Source organism: Anolis sagrei, chromosome 2, assembly GCF_037176765.1.
Source record: "Anolis sagrei isolate rAnoSag1 chromosome 2, rAnoSag1.mat, whole genome shotgun sequence".
NCBI classification, from domain to species: domain Eukaryota; kingdom Metazoa; phylum Chordata; class Lepidosauria; order Squamata; family Dactyloidae; genus Anolis; species Anolis sagrei.
Genome location: NC_090022.1, coordinates 262,781,353 through 262,803,608, shown reverse-complemented (window position 1 = coordinate 262,803,608; position 22,256 = coordinate 262,781,353). Strand labels below are relative to the sequence as shown.

The 22,256-nt window shown below is 43.3% G+C and overlaps 1 long non-coding RNA gene across 2 annotated transcripts; it reads left to right on the top strand.

Annotated features, from left to right (window-relative positions):
• Positions 1 to 349: 349 nt before the first annotated feature.
• On the top strand, positions 350 to 21,939 carry LOC137096147 (uncharacterized). 2 transcript variants are annotated; one of them, XR_010909344.1, is made up of 4 exons: positions 350 to 995; positions 7,440 to 7,807; positions 11,780 to 11,925; positions 21,049 to 21,939. It is a non-coding gene; the product is annotated as an uncharacterized lncRNA (long non-coding RNA). The 2 variants fall into 2 exon arrangements; XR_010909343.1 differs by lacking the exon at positions 350 to 995 and having other exon boundaries at positions 7,052 to 7,807.
• The last annotated feature ends 317 nt before the right edge of the window (positions 21,940 to 22,256 follow it).

The window sequence follows — 22,256 nt, the reverse complement described above, 5'->3', positions numbered from 1 at the left end:
ATATATTATATTAATATTTATCATATTCAGGCCTTATTGTAAGTAGGAATGAATGGTAGGAATGTTTTCTTCAGCGGTTGTGGTTTATTGACACTCCAGAGAAATGCAACAGTATTTCCTTTAAAGAAGGAAGTGTATTGTCGAAAGCTTTCTTGACCGGTAACACTGGGTTGTTGTAGTTTTTCGGGATGTATGGCAATGTTCTAGAAGCATTCTCTCCTAACGTTTCGCCTGCATCTGTCGCAAGCATCCCTGAGGATGCTTGCGACAGATGCAGGCGAAACGTCAGGAGAGAATGCTTCTAGAACATGGCCATACAGACCGAAAAACTAACCCAATAGTTTTTTTTTTCCCAGTCCGTTCAGCCATGTTTTAAAGCAGGAATAGATGGTAGGAGTTATGTTTTCTTCAACCTCAGAGAAATGCAACTGTGTATTTGGCAAAAGGAGGAAATCGCAAGAGTTGTTCCCAGTCAAACCCTCGAAATGTGCCACGTTGGATATAATCTGGCGTAAAATGTGTGTGTGTCTCGCCAGAAGGAGCAGGTGCCGGCTAGTGAATCGTGACTAGGAAATCGTACAGGGAGAAATACTAATTTCACTTCTTTCCAGATGTGTGTCAGGGCTTTACAAAACATCAGGTGAAGGTATCTAGCTTGAAACGAGTAGGAAGCAGAGGATGGATTATTTTTTTTCCTCACAGTTTAGTACTAGACCAGGCCTAAATGCATTTGTTTACCTGGAAGTGAAAGGAGCGCCATTCATTTCCGCTTTCCAAACGAGGAGGCCGCTTTGGAAATGGGATGCGACGGAAGGCAAGGCAAGGCCACCTCCTCCTTCCCTGTGGCGCATTTTACGAGGGTCCAGAAGTCTCTGCTGTGGGCAGAAATACCACGTCTTTTTCCCGACGAAGGAGGAGGCCACCATCCTCTCCACCCCGCTTCCTTCCGGAAGACTGCGCTTCCACTCAAGCCCAGGTTGCTGCTGCCCTGGCAGGTGAGCTTCCGCATCGGTTTGTCTCTTGATATCAGGAAAAGGGGGGGGGGGGGGAATGGAGCGGTTTAAGTTCAATACTGTGTTGTTGCTGCGCGTAATGGGCGGCTGGGGTGGGTGTTGTGGCTCCCTAAGGCCCCATCTACGATTTTTCTGCGGTTTTCCTGCATCTTGGCAAGGCGTTGGTGTGGATGGCCCACGAGGTCTCTTCCAACGCTATGATCAAGGGTCTGGAGAACAAGCCCTATGAGGAGTGGCTGAAAGAGCTGGGCATTGTATTGTCGAAGGCTTTCATGACCGGAATCACTGGGTTGTTGTAGGTTTTTTCGGGCTATATGGCCATGGTCTAGAGGCAGGCGAAACGTCAGGAGAGAATGCCTCTAGACCATGGCCATATAGCCCGAAAAAACTTACAACAACCCAGAGCTGGGCATGTTTAGCCTGAAGAAGAGAAGGCTGAGAGGAGACATGATAGCCATGTATAAATATGTGAGAGGAAGTCATAGGGAGGAGGGAGCAAGCTTGTTTTCTGCTGCCCTGGAGACTAGGACGAGGAACTATGGCTTCAAACTACAAGAAAGGAGATTCCATCTGAACATGGGGAAGAACTTCCTGACTGTGAGAGCTGTTCAGCAGTGGAACTCTCTGCCCCAGAGTGTGATGGAGGCTCCTTCTTTGGAAGCTTTTAAACAGAGGCTGGATGGCCATCTGCTGGGGGTGCTTTGAATGCAATATTCCTGCTTCTTGGCAGGGGGTTGGACTGGATGGCCCATGAGGCCTCTTCCAACTGTATGATTCTATGATTCTGTGACCACTTAATGCAGTGTCCAGAGCGACTTGAGAAACTGCAAATCGCTTCTGGTGGGGGTGAATTGGCCGTCTGCAAGGACGTTACCAAGGGGACAATCCATCCAGTTGAGGCTTCTCTCATGTCCCCATTTAATCTTCAAACTACTCTTGCCAGACAGCAAACTCCCACCAAAGCTCACGGAAGTTCTTCAACAGGCTTCTGGAATGAGCTTCGTGTATTCCAAGTTAACTGGAACGTACTTAGTCCTAATCCTTTTTTTATACTGGTTTTAAACCACTTCATTGGATGTGTTGCAATAGCAGATTCCCAGATTAGTTTAGTGTTTACTCCTTATTTAATTTTTCTGGTTATTTAATATTTAATGTTTATTTTACTTAAGTGATATTTGTCTTGACTGTTCTAATGTAGCACAAATCCTCTGTAAAATCATACTACGTATTTTTGACATTAATATTGAAATCTGAAATATATACAGAAAGTCTTTACCCCCTCATCAGTGGGGTTTGTGTTATCACCTCAAACTGGTTCTAGGATTTCCTATGTAACCCTAACCAATTTGAGCCCTCCAGATGTTTTGGACTTCTACAATTCCTAACAGCCTCAGGACCCATCATTTCCCCCCTAAGCCGCAGAGGCTGTTAAGAATTGTGGGAGTTGAAGTCCAAAACACCTGGAGGGTCGAAGCTTGCCCATGCCTCATCTGCACTGTAGAATTAATGCAGTTTGACTCCACATTGCCTGCTAGGGCTTAAAACTATGGGATCATGGGGGCTGTAGCTTTACAAGCTCTTTAACCATCTCCCCAAAAAAAGAGTGAGACGGAGAACTAAACTACAATTCCTAGGATTCCCTAAGGAGCCATGACAGTTAAATAACTATCAAACTGCATTCTACAATGTGATATATTCCCCCCCCCCCCCATGGAACCTGGACTGCATCTACACCATAGAATGAATGCAGTTTAGGACCACTTTAACTGCCATATCACGTAGCTATGGAATCCCAGAAGCTGTATTTTTTTTGTGTGGCACTGTTGAGCAGAGAAGGGGAAAGGCTTTGTAAAGCCGCAACTCACATGATTCCACAGCGCTGACCCAGAACAGGTGAAGTGGTGCCAAGCAGCATTAATTCTCCAGTGCAGATGCAGCCCAATCCCAATGTGAGGATACTGTGCCCTTTCCCGAATTCCCGAGAGTCTTTCAGTTTAATGAAAAGCAACTCCACAAGTCTGCCTAGTGAACAGAAACTTGGCAACACACGTTTTCGGTGGGAATGTGGGTTGTTTCGTTTCGATATGTTGCAATGGCTCAAATGCATAAACACAGGATTATTTATTGTCGAAGGTTTTCATGGCCGGAATCACTGGGTTGTTGTGAGTTTTCCGAGCTGTATAGTCATGTTCCAGAAGCATTCTCTCCTGATGTTTTGCCTGCATCTATGGCAGGCATCCTCAGAGATTGTGGACCTTCAAACCTCTGCCTGCCATAGCTGCAGGCGGAACGTCAGGAGAGAATGCTTCTGGAACATGGCCATACAGCCCGGAAAACTCACAACGACACAGGGTTATTTCTCACTGACACAACGGGTATGTGTTTTTCTCCCTTCTCCAAGAAATTAGACCTATTGGGATCTGAAAGTGAGGAAGTCCGGATTTAAGAGCCCAGTGTAAGTGGGATGGGACTCAAGGCATTTTCCTCCATGGCACTGGCTGGTTTTTCGCTCCTTCCGTTGCTCTCTGGCCTCTGGGCCCGCTTGGTGTGGGCTCTAAACCGGCGGAAAGGGGCAACCAAAGCAAGCGGAGGCCGGAGGAGGAGGCCACCCCGAGCAGGTGCTGCTGCGAACAAAGGCCGGGGCGCCTTTGAAGGCCTTGCCTCCTTCCCCAGGGGCTCCCCACCGACTTAAGATGGAGACCGGGCTCCCAGGTCGCTTTGAAGGCGCAGCAAAGGGCTCTGCGAGGGGATCAGGCCCCCATGGTTAGGCCAATCGGCCCAAAAGACCCAACTGGGAGGGAGGAGGGGGTCATAGCTCTCCCCTCCCTCCCTCCTCCTTCCTTCCTTCCTTCTCCCCATCCTCCTCTTTTCTCTCCAGTCCCAACTACAAAGTGTAGATTCATTAACCCATCTTTTCTTCCCTGGTTCCCCTCTTTCCCCGGAGAGACCAAGGGCTGGGGCATTTGAATTGGGGCGAAGGGGAGGGGATGGAGGGGCTGAGCTGCTCGTCCAAGGGAGAGCTAATGTTTCAATCGCTGTGCCCCCCCCCCCCCCCCAGGACCACACAAAAAGCCACGGCTTCGTTGATGGGGCTATTATTATGTGGCCTTTGCAGCGAACGGTGGACTTAACCAAACTGTTATCTATTGGGGAACGGTCATAATGAAGCCCTTGGGTATGCAAGCGAGGTCCATGCCACACACGGTGCCTCACACGCCACAGGTCTCGGACTTAGATCCTCTTTGTCTTTCCTTCACTTTTAGGGAGAGAATTGAGCGAGGCAGCCCCTGTTTGTCCCACCACCGGTGGCACCTTTAAGACCAGTTACCTTGACTGGGCTTTTGTGTGACTGCAGCCCCTGTGCCAAGTCAAATGTGCTGTTCTGTAAGGCAGGGCCAGAAGAAATTGCTCTGTTCCCTTTTCTTTAGAGTTTTGTCTCCCTGACCCCAATATTCCTAGTTCAATGTATTGTCGAAGGCTTTCGTGGCCGGAATCACTGGGTTGTTGTAGGTTTTTTCGGGCTACATGGCCCTGTTCTAGAGGCATTCTCTCCTGACGTTTCGCTTGCATCTATGGCAAGCATCCTCAGGCGAAACGTCAGGAGAGAATGCCTCTAGAACAGGGCCATATAGCCCGAAAAAAATCTACAACAACCCATTCCTAGTTCAGTTTGATTTTTGAAAAGTATTTCCCCGAAGGGTTGGCTTCAGCCTTTTTATTGGAGCAAAGAAGATTAATAGAAGTTGTGCTTTGATGTGTAAATTACACTAGGGAACACAATTTTTGTTCCTGGGTTCTAAATGTCATTTCCTAATTGGTTCTATCAAAAAGCATGGGAGAAGTTGATTAAACTGCGAAAAACATTGTTTTTGCGGGACATCCTATTGCTATAGTTTTCCAATGAATACCACAGGCCCTTCCAGACAGGCCCTTTACCCCAGGATCTGGTGCCAGGTTTTCTGTTTATGCCGGATTATCTGGCAGTGCGGACTCATATAATCCTGGGATAAAGGACCTGTCTGAAAGGGTCCTCAGAGTCTCAACCAATTCAACCTAGTTTGTGGCAGTCACATAAAAGAAGTTTCTGGAGTATTACAGAAACTTCCAAGTAAGTACAGGAAATAACATTTCCAGGAATAGGAAAAATTTCAAATTTTGTTGTTTCTTCTTCTTCTCCTTCTCCTTCTCCTTCTCCTTCTCCTTCTCCTTCTCCTTCTCCTTCTCCTTCTCCTTCTCCTCCTTCTCTTTCTCTTTCTCTTCTTCTTCTTCTTCTTCTTCTTCTATAAAGAAGTTTAGTGCACAGCAAACAAGATCACTATCCTGGCTTTTGTATTCGATCACACATTATTGTTGTTATTGTTGTTGTTGTTGTTGTTAGGTAACTGAGTTTTCCGGGCTGTATGGCCATGTTTCAGAAGCATTCTCTCTTGACGTTTCTCCCACATCTATAGCAGGCATCCTCAGATGCATCCTTTGTCACAACCATAGATGTGGGCGAAACATTAGGAGAGAATGCTTTTGGAACATGGCCATTCAGCCCGGAAAACTCACAGCAATCCAGTGATTCCAGCCATGAAAACTTTCAACAACACATTATTATTATTGCTGTTGTTGTTACATTTATCTATACCCTTCTGCAGGCCCGTGGGGAGGGGGGGTGAGTTTGATGGGGGGAGGGGCTGAGGATCTACCCTAGCAAACCTTTTGTATCGTTACCCCAATACCCCCATGCATATGGGATATATTGAGCATGGTGATCAGATCATGATACGAATAAACACAACAGTTTAAATAATGTACCAGTAAGGCCTTCTCGTGGACCACCCTGAGAATTTGGGGGGAGGGGGGGGAGGCTGAAGCCCCTCAAGCGCCCACCCCCCATCCCGCTACGGGCCTGCCCCTCTGTACTCTCTTGAGATCCAAATTAAAACAATTAAAAACAATGCACTTTAAAACTTAACCAAACTATTACATCAATTGGTTAGGTTTTAAATTGCATTGTTTTAAATTGCATTGGTCCGAAATACCACTTTCCCAAGCTGCGTGAGGGCAAGTAAACATTGGCACCCAAGTATGTAACTATGCAGAAATGAGAGAACTGAGGCCTAAAATACCACCCTCACCCCAGTAGTTCTTTCCCGCCCCAAACTTGTAGCACGGTAGCAACTCATAGCTTCATTTGAGCCCTTAGGAAAACAGTTTAGGCACCCCAAGAAAAGAGTCAGGGAAAATAATCTGGAACTGGAAACACTGAAAATATAGGAGTTCTAGGTACCAACCCTTTTAAATAGAGATTAGGAGAGTGAATAAAAATTTCATTTGGAAGGAAGACATAATTCCTATTTGGGGAAGGGGTCAATGCCTTAATTTCTCCCTTGAGGACACTGGTACTGACACCTAAATCTGACAGTCCCAACCAAATAAAGACGTTGAATGGGGATGGGAACTCTCTGCCTCAACCCTTTGCGTGTCCCATGGATTGAATAGGCTGGATTGAGTTGGGAACACCAAATGGATTTAGGACTGGAGTTGTTGGCCGGCTCAAAACAGCCACCTATTGTTGTTGTTGTTGTTGTTGTTGTTCTCAAGGATCGAGGAGGAGCACAACATGCATAGATGAAAACATAATAGTAATAGTAATAGTAATAATAATAACTTTGTTTATATTCCTCTCTATCTCCCTGTAGGAACTCAGGGATTATTCCAATCACAAAAAGGCAAGCATTCAGTGCCTGAACACAACAACCAATACATACATAATAGGAAAAAATAATAACCCAACATATAAAAAGAAATTATAATTTAACATCTAAAATTAAGATAAAACATAGCCTATCAAATAAATGATATCAACATAGAACAAAGCATCAATCAGAAGCATCCATTTGCCAGAATTCATTGGGGGTATATAATTTGATTTGAATTCCTTGGGGGTATATAATTTAGTATATGAAAACACATATATTAAAAACATAGATTTGATATAATAATAATAATCCATACCAACAAAATATACATCTAAAATTCATAGTGTAAAATTATTTGGGTATCCCCATCGTAAGCGTTTGAAAAATATTCTATTTTTGGTGTTTGTGACCCAACATGCAACTGGATGGAAAACCAGAGCCTAGCTTGGAAATTGAGGATGTTTTCCCCCTTAGGGACCAAACTGAGCTTTACTTTCCTACAGCAAACAGGAAGTTCTGTAGAAGAAAAATATCCCTGGAGATTTTTTTTAATTTCCATTCCAAGATGCTTCCGACCAGAAATAGAAGGATTCTCCCACTTCGGGTTCACTTGAATTGGGTGGCCTTGGGGTGCGATACACTAGGGAAGTAATGCAGCCTGACATCACTTTATCTACTGTAACTCGATGCTATTTTTTCTGCTTTCTACTACTATTTCCTACTGCTTCCTCTGCCAAAGTGGACAGGTGCCTTCCCAATCCCACAGGATTCCCTACTACTGAGCCCGGGATTCGAACTTTCGGGGATTCGGATCTCTGGGGATTCGAACCTCCGATCTTCCGATCATCACCAAGTTCTGTAGCTTAGCTCTTTAACCTGCTGGACCACTGAGGCCCTGCTGCAGAGGAGATACACCTTGGAACAAGGCTTGGACGTGGAACAGAAGGGGCACCTCGTTTCCCAAGATCTCCACTCCTTCCCAGAGGACAACCCCAAGGAGGAGGGAGGGAGGGAAGCGTCTTGAGGAGGGCTTCCTGGGGGCTTCCTCCACCTCCAGCCCTAGACCTCCCCTCTCCCTCCCTCTCTCCCAGCCCCCCATCCGCCGCGGTAAGTCCTTATTGTAACCCCTGATTATTATTATTATTATTATGCCACCAGGCTGGGGAGGGGAGGACATTGAGATCATGACCATCTGGCCCTCACGGTTGGATTTGTATTTTCCTAGACTTCCATCATCCTGTTTCCCTTGGAGGGGGCTTCCCAAGGGGAGGGGTGAAGGAGGACAAGGCACTTCTTAGTACAGTGGTTCTCCACCTTCCGCATACCGCGACCCCTTAATACAGTTCCTCCTGTTGTGGTGACCCCCCAACCATGACATTATGTTTGTTGCTACTTCATAACTGTAATTTTGCTACTGTTGTGAATCATCTGGTAAATATCTGATAAACAAAATGTATTTTCATTCACTGGACCAAATCTGGCACAAATACCCCATACGCCCAAATTTGAATACTGGTGTGGTTGGTCTTGATATTGTGGGGTATAGGGCTGTGTGGAAAGGCCCCTGTGTCATCCGATTTTTGTTCCTGGGTGATAAATGTCCCTTTCCTAATTGATTCTATCATTAAAAATATGGAAAAAGTTTATTAAACTTTTAAAAACTTTGTTTTTGTGGGACATCCCGCAGCATATTTTTAATGAATATTTCATAGAGTCTCAACCAATTCAATATAGTTTGTGGCAGCCACAAAAATGAAGTTTCTGTAGGATAACCACTACTTTCAAAGTAAAGACCGCACAATTAAACAGGAAATAACACTGTTAAACCAGGAATAGATACTCCTCCTCCCAAATTTTGTTACATAGCTTAGTTTTAACACAGCCTTGTCTTTGAATGCTACAGTTGTGAAGTGTATTTGCTGTATGTTTGGGATGGGAAAAGGAGGGCAAAAAGGCGCTACTTACGATTATCCTCCTTCCTTCCTTCCCTTGTCTCTCTCTTTCCCTCCCTCACTCCTTCCCTTTTCTTCTTTTTCTTCCTATTTCAAGAAGTAAAATCGGTCCAATTTATGCTGTTATTTTTCACACGACCCCACAAATCATGGCTTAACTCAGAATACAGATTCGACTTCATTCTTTCACTTGATTTTTGGATTTAGTAGGATTTTCCCACGCAAAGATAGATGTGTCTCAGCTGGGTCTAGGCCAGGCATGGGCAAATTTGGGTCCTCCAAGTGTTTTGGACTTCAACTCCCACAATGCCTATCAGCCTCAGGCCCTTTTCTCCCCCCCCCCCCTTTAGCCGCTTACGAGACCCCATAGGATGGTAACACATAGGATGGAGTCCCCTGGGCAACGTCCTTGCAGACGGCCAATTCTCTCACACCAGAAGCGACTTGCATTGCTTCGGACACGATTAAAAAAATGAGGTATAAAGCTCCCCTTCAAGATCCATACAATTCCTATTTTCTACAATTCCTAATTAATTTCCAGCCCTTCTGAGAACACTTTATTCTGGTGGTGTCTTGCGAACAGAGAAACCCTCCAGTTTCGAAAGCAATTTATTAAAGAGGAAAAATCGCTTAGACTGGATTTGTGAGGTTTTGCTTCTTCGTCGTAATTATTATTATCCTAGCTGTGAATGGCAGGGGGTTGGACTGGGTGCCTCTTGCAGTGTGTCCCAACTCTATGGCGCTATGATCTCCCTCAAAAAGAAAGCATTTGTAAAACTAACTAAAATCGTAGTGGTTATGATTAGTAGTGGTGATCCTGGCTTTCTTCTGAATTCATTTGCGCTTGAGTGTAATTTTTTTTCCTGTTTTCAGTCAGATACAACCCAAAACCTAAATCAAGCTGGTAGACCTGCCTAGAAGTGGGCCCTAGAATCAATTGCCACAAAAAGTGAAGTCAGCACTTATGCAATTCCCAATTATTCAATGGTTCTACTTATAGTTTAGTTGTGGGGTTTTTTTTTGTTCTTTCTGTTTTTGCTGTGTGCCTTCAAGCCAAACTCCCCACTGATAGCAACCCTAAACTATCCTATAATGAGGTTTGCTTGGCAAACTTTATCCAGAAGCTTTAAATTGCTTAAAGCTACAGACATGGGATGTGTTGCAATAGCAGATTCCCAGATTAGTTTAGTGTTTACACCTTATTTTATTTTTCTGGTTATTTAATATTTAATGTGTATCAGCCTTCGGGCTCATATAAATGTTGTAAATAAATAAATAAATGCGGGTCAAAAGCTTGTGCTTCCTCTATTTTATCAAATTTATACTTATTTATGCAATACTTTCGACACGAAATAAATAAATAAATTCAAAAGCTGTTCCCTTTTGCTTTCTTCAGAGGCTGAGGCCCCTTCTATACTGCCATATAATCCAGATTTTTAAAGTAGATAATCCCCATTATCTGCTTTGAACTTGATTATATGAGTCTATATTGCCATATAATCCAGTTCAAAGCAGATAATCTGGATTTTATGTAGAAGGGGCCTGAGAGAGTGTGATTTGACCGAGGACCGGGAAGTCTAGTTGAAACTAAACTAATAATAATAACAACAACAATAATATAAGACTTTATTTATAGTCCGCTTTGAACTTGACTAGATGAGTCTACATTGCCATGTAATCCAGTTCAAAGCAGATAATCTGGATTTTATGTCGCAACGTAGAAGGTGCCTGAGAGAGTGTGATAAAACGGGGAAGTCTAGTTGAGACTAGACTAATAATAATAACAATAACAACAACAACAACTCTGGCACATAACAGTAAAGGTGATCCCAGTGGTGATCGGCACTCTGGATGCAGTGCCTAAAGACCTTGGCCTGCACTCAAACACAATCGGGCGCTGACAAAATTGCCATCTGTCAGCTACAAAAGGCCACCCTACTGGGATCTGCAAGCATTATTGATACATCACACAGTCCTAGAGACTTGGGAAGTGTCCTACGTGTGATCCAGTACAACAGCCAGCAGAGTGATCTTGTTTGCTGTGGACTCATCTTGTGGTGTTTCAAATAAATAAATAAATAAATAAATAATATAAGACTTAATTTATAACCCGCCTTCTCCCCCAATACAGAAATAACAAAAATAACGAACACTCAGTGCCCAAAAACAGATAAACAACAATCAAGGCAAAGCATGAATTGAAATAAATTCAATATAACTTATCAACAACCGAAGCCAGGAGTTAAACTAAATAAACATAATAAATACAAGGAGACAGACCAATTAAAATACTATACATATTATATTATATTATATTATATTATATTATATTATATTATATTATATTATATTATATTATATTATATTATATTATATTATATTATATTATATTATATTATATTATATTATATTATATTATATGTAACACGAAAGTGGGGGGGGGGTGAACCTACACTGTAGAATTAATACATTTGGACCCTAACTTTCCTGGCTCGATGCTATGAAACCGCGGGAGTTGAGGTTTTATGAGGCACAGACTATTTGGCAGAGAAGACGAAAGACATGATGAAGCTATACCTGATCCCAGACTTCCACAGCATTAAACCAGGGCAGTTCAAGTGCTGTCGAATGGCATTAATTCTACAGAGTAGATACACCCTTGGAAGCAGATCCTGGAGTGGAAGTCCTTCCGCCGGAAGACGGGAAAGAGGGATTGTATTCTCTTCATGGCTGTCCTTGATTTTCTTTGAATTCAAGCGACTTGATTTACTCCATCAGCCTAGATGCAAATAAACAAGCCCAAACTCAGCAGGATTATGCGCATCACCAAGGACAGGAGTATGGGGATTGAAGCTGGATCTACACGGCCATACAATGCAATTCAGAGTAGAGTAGATCCATATAATACATTTCCTATGGCAGTGTAGATCCAACCTGAGGCTCGGTCGGGGAGACAGAGACGGATGAGCCAGCTACAAGGCTTGGAAAGGCTTTATTTATCTATATTGCTTTCAGTGGCACTCGTGTTGTGGTTGACACTGACAGTCACCGGCGTCTTCACCTACTTCGCAACTTCCTCTCGCTCTTCCTTTGGATTTTAACTCCTTTCTTCCGATCCTCTTTTCAGAGTCTTGGGAAAGAGAGGATGGCGAGGGAGTCCAAGCCGGCGCTTGAAGCGGGTCCAAAGCGAGAGAGAAAGAAAGAAAGAAAGCAACCCTTCGCCTGCGGAAGAAGAAAGAGAAAGAAAAGGATGAGCCGCACTCGCACGCAAAGGTCTGTGGCGGAGGGATCTTTCCACTTCTTCCCTTTGGGCTCTTTGGACATGAGATGATGGCATATTATTTGCAATTGCCTTTTCCTCTTCCTCCATCCTCATTTATCCCTCCCAAAAGTGAGATTCTCTAGGGAAGAGTTCGAACAGATAAAGCAGAAGCGTCCCCTCTTTGCTAAACCCCCCCCCCCATGAGGTCCTTTGGATACTCTAGTAAAAGGAGTAAAGTTTTCCCCCCTGACATTAAGTCCAGTCGTGTGGTTGGTGCTCATTTCCATTTCTAAACCGAAGAGCGAGTCGTCTGCAGCCATCTCCAAGGTTTTGTGGCCGGCATGACTGCATGGAGGCGGTTACTATGGGTACTCTCTAGAATTAATGTAGTTTGACACAACTTCAGCTGCTCTGGCTCAGTGCTATGGGATCCAGAGAGTGGTACTAGGGTTGAATGAAAAGTAATGCCTCCTTCGTAACTCCTCAACAGATGGCAGTACTGGTATAAGGCAGAGGTACTGGGCTGTTCAGTAGACGCTCCTCTACAGTTCCATTTTGGCGGGAAGCCTTAGCATTGAACGGTTGTGTTGTTAAAGTGCGAGGCATGGAGCAACGTGCAGTCATTGAATTCTTGACAGGAGAAGGTGTCACCCCAAAGGAGATTCATCAGAGAATGCAAGCTGTTTATGGTGATTGTGTTGATGTGAGTACTGTTGGGCGAGTAAGTTTAAAGATGTTGAGGTGGGAACATCTGACTTGCATGACAAACAAAAAGTTGGATGTCCTGTGACAGCAACCACCGAGTTTCACAAGCATAAGGTTGACAGATTGATTCTCGGAGATCATAGTATCTCTGGGAGAGAGAGATTTCAAGCATAATCGGCATTTTACAAGTGCATGTTGGTCACATTATTGCTTTGCTTGGCTATTGGAAGATCTGTGCACGATGGGTTGCGGAAACAGAGTGTCTTATCGTTGGCAGAAATTTATCCAATTGTCTGGTGATTATGTCAAAAAGTGAATAGTGGTAGTTAAAGAGCACTTTCTAGGGATTATTTCTGTGTATGATTTATTAAAATATTCCCATTCAAACCCAAGTAACGAAAGTGGAGGCATTACTTTTCATTAAACCCTCGTAGTTTGGTGGGGTACTAACTCTATTGGAAATAGGAGCCTAAAGTCATCTGGAAGTTCAAAGCAACCGGAAAACTAGAGTTTGAGGATCACTATTCTATAGCATTGAGCCCTGGCAGTTAAAGTAATGTCGAACTGCATTGCACTCTTGTTGCTGAGTGCCTGCTTTATAGCGACCACGAAGGAAAGACAGGGAAACCTTTGAATGAGATAGTGGTGGAGGGGAGCCCCCTATTGCCTACTCCTGATATAGAATTCTAAAGCTGGAAGAGACCCCCAGGGCCATCCAGTCCAACCCCCTGCCATGCAAGGAGGCACAATCAAAGCATTCCCGGTAGACAGCCTCTGTGGAAAAGCCTCCAGAGAAGGAGACTCCGACCACACTCCGAGGTAACCTATGCTATTCTCCAACAGATCTTTCTCTCGGGAAGTTCTTCCTAATCTTTTCAGTCAAATCTCTTTCCCTGCCATTTGAAACTATTGCTTCCTTGTGCTCTGGTCTCTAGAGCAGCAGAAAGTCAGTTTCCCCCACTCTTCCTCCTCAATGAGACTCCCTTTTAAATCTGGAAACATAGTTCTCATGTTCCCTCTCAACCTTCTCTTCATCCCCCGAGGAGGAAAGGAGGAAGGAAAAAGATATGGAAAGGAGGAAGAAAGGGAGGAAGGACAGGAGGAAGGGTGGAAGGGAATGGAGAGAGGAAAGACAAAAGGGAAGGAAGGAAGGAGAAAGAGAAATAGGGAAGAAGGGAGAAAAGAGGGAAGGAAGGAAGAAAGAGTTGAAGGGAAAGAAGGGAGAAAGAAGGAGGGAAGGGAGAGAGGGAGGGAAGGAGGAAGGAAAGAGAGAAGGAAGGATAGGAAGGTGAGAGAAAGGAGGGGCTGAACAAATTGCTCAAGGGCCTAGCTTTGCCCATATCTGATCTACAGTGTAAAATTAATACAGTTTGATATCCACTGTAAAGGTCATGGCTCAATGCTATCCTATCATGGAAGCTGGAGTTTTCAAGTCCTCCCTGCCAAAGAGTGTTGACGCCTCACCTAATTGTAATTCTCATGATTCCATAGCATTGACCCAGGACTGTGAAAGAAGTGTCAAACTATATTAATTCTACAGTGCAGATACAGCCATAGTCCAAGTCCCAAACTGCTGTGGCCCTAGTCACCAATGTTGAAATATAATTATAGTGTGAAAAATTATTCAGAGCATGCCACTGAAATAGGGGGGAAAACAACAAATATAGACAATTAAGCACTCTATTAATGTCCCTCCCAACCCCAGCAACCCATCCTCAGGGGAATACTATATACATACAGTTGTGTGTGTGTGTGTGTGTGTGTGTGTGTAGAAACAAAAAATATAGAAAGCTCAGTGCTTTACTGAAGTTCACTGAGAAGGTGAGATAGAATAATAGAATCCTAGAGTTGGAAGAGACCTCATGGGCCATCCAGTCCAATCCCCTGCCAAGAAGCAGATGGTGGTTTCAGCAGAAAGGGCTCCCCCAAAATATCCCAAAACATGGCCATGGTTTTATTCAAGGCTTTGAATTGTACCTGGAAATGAACAAGTGGTCAGTGGAAATACCTGGGTACCTTTTTGGAATTTTGTGTGACTTCCAGTCTCCTTTGGCTCTCCAATTTTTGATTTCACTGTGTGGGATACAAAAAACATTCAAGGAAAGCCTGGGAGGGAGCTGTGCAAAGTGAAGGGCAAGGAAAGCTGGAGAGGTTGACTTCCAAGCCTGGAGGAGTATTTTTAAGCTGGGGGGCTTGTGAATGAGTGCCAACAGCAAGGGCTTGGGAAAGAAATACTTTGAGACACAGGACGTAGCTTCTGGAGGATTCTAGGAATTGTAGTCCCCCAAAGGCCATTTTAAAGCTCTGTTGTGACACAACAGAAGGGACCTAAGTAGTGAGTGACTGTGCTTCTGAATGATAACTATTGCTAGGAGAGCTGTCTGAATTTAAGAAGGTTTCCTTCCACGAAAACCTGTTTCCATTCAGGATGGGAATATTTTTCCAAGCGGTGGTATTTGAGGCAAGTGCTTCTGGTTAAACCCTCGCAACATTAATGTCTGGAAATTAATTCCATTCGATCCTAATGAAATGGAACATAATTCTAAACCCAGTGTTTTCAAGTAGGCCCCTTTCACAGCTGAATAAAATCCCACATTATCTGCTTTGAACTGAGATATATGGCAGTGTGGACTCAGATAACCCAGTTCAAAGCAGATATTGTGGGATTTTTTTGGTCTTGATTTTCTGGGTTATATGGCTGTGTGGAAGGGCCCTGAGTAAGTAAGTAAGTAAAACTGACTCACAACATAAAAGTCAAACATTCAATGCCATAAAATATAACAACAAGACAGTCGCATCTCCATATGCCTGGATACATGAAAGGGGCCTACTTGAAAACACTGGGTTTAGAATTATGTTCCATTACATAGTAAGGTTTTTATTTGCTTCCTCCAATGCCCTTCCACACAACCCTATATTCCAGAATATCAAGGCAGAAAATTCTACATTGGGAACTCAGATAACCCAGTTTAAAGCAGATATTGTGGGATTTTCTGCTTTAATATTTCTGGGATATAGGACTATTTGGAAGGGCCCCGTAGAGAGGTTACTGCTCTGGTATATTCCTCAGTATTCAGGGTTCCAAGGTATAAAACCCATTGCCTCTCCTCACTGCTATCAGAGACTTGGTGGTGGAAAGAGTCCATTGGCTGCTCCCAGGACCTGCAAGTTTGGATGTCAGTTGCTTTGTTGTTGTCCATGCCTTTAACACTGGTGCACCCCATGCCTTTTGTTACTGTGGATCATTTGTCTTCTTGCATAAACAGGATTGTTCTTGTTGTTTGTCTTGTAGTCATTTTAAGCTCTGTGATGTTTCCCACCTGCTTTCCTCTGAGGCTGGTGGAGTGTGTGTTGCTCAAGGTCTCTCAGTGGGTTTCCATGGCTGAACCCTGGTCTCTCAAAGTCCTAGGGTCTATCTACATTGATCCTGGGATATAGGGCCTGTCTAGAAGGGCCCTCACTTGGGTTGGAGAGAAACAATCCTGTTTGCAAGAAGACAGCAAGTGATTCACAGTAACAAAAGATATGGGGTGCATCTACACCGGAGAACTGATTCAGTTTGATCCCACTTTAACTGCCCTGGTTCAGTTTTATGGAACCCTAGAATATTCTGCCTTCTTTGTCAAAGGGGGCTGTTGCCTCACCAAACTCCCACTCCTAGGATTCCATAAAATTCAGCCAAGGCAGTTCAAGTGATGTCAAACTGCCTCCGTTCTCCAGTGTAGATGCACCCCATGCCTTTTGTTACTGTGGATCGTTTGCCTTCTTGCATAAACAGGACTGTTTCTCTCCAATTCAAGTGAGGGCCCTTTCAGACAAGCCCTTTGTCCCAGGATCTGATCCCAGACTTTCTGCTTTAAGCTGAATTATATGAATCTGCACTGCCAGATAATCCGGGATAAACAGAAAACCTGGAATCAGTTCCTGGGATACAGGGCCTGTCTGGAAGGGCCCTGTGTGTGTGTTTATCTCCCTATAACTGCATTATAGGTGTCTGGGCTGACCATATACTGCATTACAGTTTCAAACAGTGTACATGGGGCCCTGCTCTTGGGGAGGAAAGAACCCTGGGACTATTTTTGTCTTTAAAGTTAAGGAGGTAAAAAGAAAGGGAGTTAAGGGGCTGAAAAATATTTCAGTAGGATTGAAAAAGAATCATAGAGTTGGAAGAGACCTCATGGACCATCCAGCCCAATCCCCTACCAAGAAGCAGGAAAATGGCATTCAAAGTGAAAGCTATCTGCATAGGAGAATTAATGTAGTTTCATAGCACTTTAACGACTATTGCTCAATGCTATGGAATCACAGGATTAATAGTTTTTACATGATCTTTAGCCTTCTCTGCCAAAGGCTGCTGGTGTCTCAACCCAACTACAACTCCCAGGAGTGGCGTCAAACTGTATCAATGCTACAGTGAAGATGCGCCCAGAGAGGGAGTGCCTGTGCAGCAGTAGTCTAAAGTAGCATTACTGAATTGCTTAATGTATCATCTTTAAAACTACTTGGCATCCATCCCTCTGCGAGTCTTCCTTTTCCCTCACATTTTCCCCAGCATCATTGTCTTCCCCAAGCTTTCCTGCATTCTCATGATGTGGCCAAAGTAGTTCATCTTTGCCTCTAATATCCTTTCCTCCAGTGAGCAGTTGGGCTTTATTTCCTGAAGTATGGACTGGTTGGATCTTCTCGCAGTCCAAGGCACTCTCAGAATTTTACTCCAACACCACAGTTCTATCTTCCTTTCCCAGCCTTCCTTATGGTCCAGCTTTCACATCCATAGGTTACTATGGGGATGTCCATGTCTCTACTCTTAATCATTTTATTGAGTGGGTTGTTGTAGGTTTTTTCAGGCTATATGGCCATGTTCTGGAACCATTATCTCCTGATGTTTCGCCTGCATCTATGGCAAGCATCCTCAAAAGTTGTGAGGTCTTTTATCGAGATTGGTAATTGCTCTCCTCCTAAGAAGTAAACTTCTTCTGATTTCCTGGTTGCAGTAATCTCTCACCTAGAAATACAAAGCCTGTCACTGCCTCCACCCTTTCTCTCTCTCTATTTGCCAGTTATCAATCAGTCTGGTTCCCAGTATTGGGTTTTTTTATGTTTAACTGCAACCCAGCTTTTGCACTTTGTTCTTTCACCTTGGTTAGCAGGCTCCTCAGCTCCTCTTTGCTTTTGGCCATCAAAGTGGTATCATCTGCATATCTAAGTTTGTTAACGTTTCTTCCAGCAATTTTAACTCCAGTCCTGGATTCATCAAGCCCCACACATGGCATGATGTGTTCTACATACAAGTTGAATAGGTTGGATGAGAGTATACAACCATGCTGTATTCCTTTCCTAATCTTGACTCAGTCTGATCAGTTCTTACTGTTGATACTTGTTCCTTATACAGATTCCTCAGGAGACAGACAAGGTGGCTTGGTATCCCCATACCACCAAGAACTTGCCACAGTTGGGAGGCAGGCTAAGCTAAGTATACATTGCTTTTCAGAAATAAAAAGTCAACTTCTAATGGATTTTTCCATCCTCCAAAGTGTGCAAATGACAGGGAGGGTTTGGAAATCCTTCAATTTGGCTCGCTCCTGCCCCCTATATGTTCCTAGCTCTCAACTGACTTTCCCCTTATCTCTGGGTGATCATTGCTGGGCTACTAATGATACATTGAGAATGTTTAAACACGCATAAAGCAATCGGGAATCAAATCAATAGAGTCGTGCGTAGGATTGCAGACGGTGTAAGCCCTGTACAGCCTTTCCTAGAAGTCCCTCTAAACATAAAGGAGAGTTAATGTTCTGAATAAACATATATTAGGACCTCAGAAATACCTCAACTTTATGACCCGGTTCGTAATGCAAACCGACACTTACCTTTTACAAGTTGAACATTTATTGACTTAACCAGGAATTATTCGCAGGTGTTCTCTGTATATAGGAAGGCAGCTTTAACTGGCATGTAGTAATTGGCATTGCAATTTTTTTGTGAATGTTTTTCCCATAGAAAAGGAGAAGTCTGAGATCTGAAGCAGGAATAAGAAAATCCCTAATGTTTTCCTTGTAGATCAACCTACAATTCAGGCCAATCCGAAAAGTACTTGTGCCGATTTAAATAGAAATATTACACTTTTATTACTTCCCTTCTTGGAAAGGTAAGTAAAAAAAAAAAACCTTCAAAGACAATTAAACAACACTACTTTAATTACATCAGTGGGAGATTTGAGCGGAAAGCCTCTGATTGGTGGGAGCCACTGCTGTTGGGGGCAGGACAGAGTTAACCGGAAGTAGTTGCTTCTAAGATGTTGCTTCTAATTGGAATGTGGCAGTACCCTTAAGACTGGGTTTTTTAAAAACGATTTTAGCATGAGCTTCCATGGATGTAAAACCCATTTCTTCAGCTGGAGTGCCGAGTAATATTGGGTGCATCTACACTGTGGAATTAATACCACGTGACACCACTTTAATGCAGTGGCTTAATACTATGGAATCCTGGGATTTGTAGTTGGGTGGGTTGTAGAAATGGTTGGAAATAGCAATCTTCTTCAAACCTCCACTAGTGATTTGTTTATATAGAATTGAGATTGCTTATTGTATTGTAAATGTGTGTATTGATATGCAATTTTTCCTTAACTCTATGTTGTGCAGACCATGTTATCACATCTGGGACTATTAAGGACTCAGGCTCCCTTTTAGAAATAGTATGCTTTTAGAAGTCAGTTGAAACAGAAGGCTTTAGAGAAACGACTTCAAAGCCTATCAGTAACTGGATTGATAAGCAATACACCTGTATGCTGAATACACGAAGTTTGTAAGTTAACCAACTATGTTACTTTTAGTGAAGACTACTTTATTTTTGTCTCTTGAGAGCATGATATTTAAACCAAGATGTTTTAAGAGAGAGTAGATGTTTTTAGGCAACCTAAAATAACACTTCTGAAACTCTACTATATATACTAGCCGTCCCTTGCCACCCTTTGGTGTGGCCCAGTCTGTGTATACCTATTTTGTGTGTGTATGTATGTGTATATGTGTATATATGTGGTTTTGTGCATGCCTTGTAATGCATTTTTATTTTTGGCTTTTGAAGAATCTTCCACTTTGTTTTTCAGTGTTTTTATGAGTGATGGTCACTTGTTGGCCTGATAGGTGTATAGTGTCCTAATTTGGTGTCCATTCGTCCAGTGGTTTTTAAGTTATGTTAATCCAACAAAGGGACATTACATGTGTGTGTGTGTAATGTGCTTTGGCATATCTTTGTTCCTAACAGTTCAAAGAGACATCTAGGTCTCTCAGTTTAACCTTGCATGAATACTAGTGGATATTTACAACTAAGGAGAAGGTTGATTCAAGCAAGTTTTTTACTCTCCTCAGGGAGATTCCTGATTTTCCTAAAAGGTTATGAATGCCATTTTCCAAAAGGTTATGAAGATTTCCATTTCCCAAAATAAATTATGGAGAAAAATTGCACATTTCAAATGTCTGGCATACAAAAAAGCAACGTTAACTTCCCAATGAGAAGTTTTGGCTGAACGATGCCTTCTGAGTATTATGTTATCTCTTCTTCCACCTATTATTATTATTATTATTATTATTATTATTATTTGTTGTAGAAGGCGGAATCATTGGGTTGTTGTTTATTTTCCGGGCTGTATGGCCATGTTCCAGAAGCATTATCTCCTGACGTTTCACCTGCATCTATGGCAGGCATCCTCAGAGGTTGAGCCTCACTACCTCTGAGGATGCTTGCCATAGATGCAGGCGAAACGTCAGGAGGAAATGCCTCTAGAACATGGCCATATAGCCCGAAAAAACCTACAACATCCCAGTGAGTCCGGCCGTGAAAGCCTTCGACAACCCTATTATTATTATTATTATTATTATTATTATTGTTATCTTTATTTATACCCTGCTTTTCTCCCTGTGGGGACTCAAGGCAGCTAACACTCCACACTAAACAAGTTTAAAAGGTGCAGTACTAAAGTTAAAAAGCAATTAAACAGTAATAGTGTGGTAAAAACAATATTAAAATACAGAAAATATATTGAAATGGCCTTTCAAAATAACGCAGATATGGAGCTTTTTAGAGCATCAGGTCTGGATGTGTGGGTCTATAACTGCTCTTCCCCATTTCCTACTGCCACTTTTCTCAGCTTTGTCCTCTTTCCCAATGGATTGTATCTGCTTCCTTTTGCACCTCAGTGTCACTTTAGTTGTTTTGGCTTGTAGGGAGTGTTCAGGTTTGATTGGCTGTCATACCTACCTTCTCTTGGCAGTCCTGAGACTTACACACGAGTAGACATGGGAAGGATTTTGCCTTCTTACCCCATGGAAACTGACAAAGCCATTCCCCGCCCTTTCCCACAACTCTGCCGCTCAGTTAATGGACGATACACCCATCGTTTCCAACCTAATGGCATGCTGCTTTGTCTTTTGTAGGTCCAGAGTTTAGAGCCGATCAAACTTGGGAGCAAGCTATGTGTAGAGCATTCTTGGCCTCCTCCACCGCCTCCTTCCAGAAGTTGGAAAATATTTTTGGAACGAAGACTCTGTTAGAACATCCTTGGAGTAACGTTTCCAAGCTCTGCTTCGTCTCTGAAAACCTTCCCAAATCACCAACAACTCTTTTATCTGGATATCTCGTTTATCTCCAATCCAGCAACACCTCTTGCGATTTTGTTTGGCTCCTGATTTCATCTCAGTCCAGTACTATGCATTCATATAGCGTAGAGTTGGGGACGATTCCCTGCCCTTGAGGCTTCGAACCTACTCCAGATTTTAGCTAGATTTAAAAAGAGATCTATACTGTAAAACAGGTATGGGCAAACTTGGGTGTTTTGGACTGCCACTCCCACAATTCCTAACAGTCTCGGGCTTAAGCAGCTGAGGGGGGAAAGGAAAGGGTCTGAGACTGTGATGAATTGTGGGAGTTGAAGTCCAAAACACCCGGATGGCCCAAGTTTGCCCATGCCTGCTGTAGAATTAATGCATTTCGACACCAGTCTAAATGCTATTGCTGTGGAATCATGGGAGCTGTAGTTCTACAAGGTCTTTAGCCTTCCCTGCCAAAGGGTAACTAAAATACCACACCCAGCATATCGCAGAATTGAGGCATGGCAGGTAAAGTGGTGTCAAAGTGCATTAATTCTATAGTATAGATACACTCTTAAGGTTCTGAACCCAATTTAGGAATGGGGTCAGCACCTTGGATCTCCCTTGTTCGTACTAAATCCCAGAGAGGATTCACTACCACACTGTGAAGGGAAGCTAGCAGCTGATAGCAGAAAGAGATCACCACATTTGCTCTTTTAAGGACCTCATAACACAAGAGAATGAATCCACTTTAAATCCAGTATCTGCATCCTGCAAACTTCTGGGTATTTTTTTTTTTAGTTTAGTGAGGCTGTTAAAGGCTCCTCCCTAAACTACAAACCCCAGAATTCTGCAGGAGGCAGCAACCTGATTTAAAGTGGGTTCGTTCTCTAGTGTGATGAGGTCCTTAAAAGAGCAAATGTGGCGACTTCTTTCAGCTACCAACTGCTGGTAGCTGAAACTACAAGAGAGGCGATTCCATCTGAACATGAGGAAGAACTTCCTGGCTGTGAGAGCCGTTCAGCAGTGGAACTCTCTGCCCCGGAGTGTGGTGG